Consider the following 866-nt stretch of genomic DNA (forward strand, 5'->3'; position numbering starts at 1 on the left):
AGGCAGGCACAGCCAGAGGAGCCATGGGAGAACCTGCAGCCAGATGGCTGTGCCTGCCTCTCCCTGGCTGACCCAAATCTCTGAATTGGCACCAAAACAGCATTGAAAGTCCTTAATGGAACAGTGAATTAAAATGGAACAGTGTTCCAAAACACCAGAACAAATCACTGACCCTCCGAAACCGCCAAATCTGAAACGGAAATGAAACATAGCCGTTTTGCACAGCCCTACCAGCTGGGCAGTAGCCCTAGCCCCAGGCCAGCCCAACTCCCTCCCTCCTATGGGGGCCTCATTCCCCACACCCCTCCACCAGACTTGCCTGTGGGAGCTGCTCTCCAGCCTGCCTGGTAGCCATGTGCATGTGAACACGTGCACATGCACATGGATCCCCCTGTCTGACTGCCCTTCTCCCGCTCCCTCCAGCCCCTTGCAAGCTTGAACTCTGCCAGCCTGCAGAGAGCTCTTTGCAAAAGTAGGAAATCTGCCTATTTCTCTGTTAAAATGAAAAATCCGTGTTTTTCTCAGTTAAAAGGGAAAATCTGCAGGTTTTTTTCCAATTTTTCTCTGGGAAATGGAAAACCCAGATCCTTGCTTATGATTCAGTTGTTCTATTACATGATTACATAAAATTGTATTTTCTCTGGGGAACCTACTTCATTCAGTGCACGGGAGGAATGCCCAAAATAAAGGCTGCCTGGTTTCCATAACTGCTCTTTTACAATTTGAGTGCTGGACTTTGGAAGAATACTACTTTAAGATGCAAAATAGTTTTTCTATATGTAATTAATACTGAGGTTGTTTAAAACTCTTGTGTGCTGGACAGCTAGTTTGACATTAATTCAGGGGGTGGAGTAATGTCCCACCAC

This window comes from Gavialis gangeticus, unplaced genomic scaffold (assembly GCF_001723915.1).
Source record: "Gavialis gangeticus isolate Ggan-Ray unplaced genomic scaffold, GavGan_comp1, whole genome shotgun sequence".
Classification (NCBI taxonomy): Eukaryota; Metazoa; Chordata; order Crocodylia; family Gavialidae; genus Gavialis; species Gavialis gangeticus.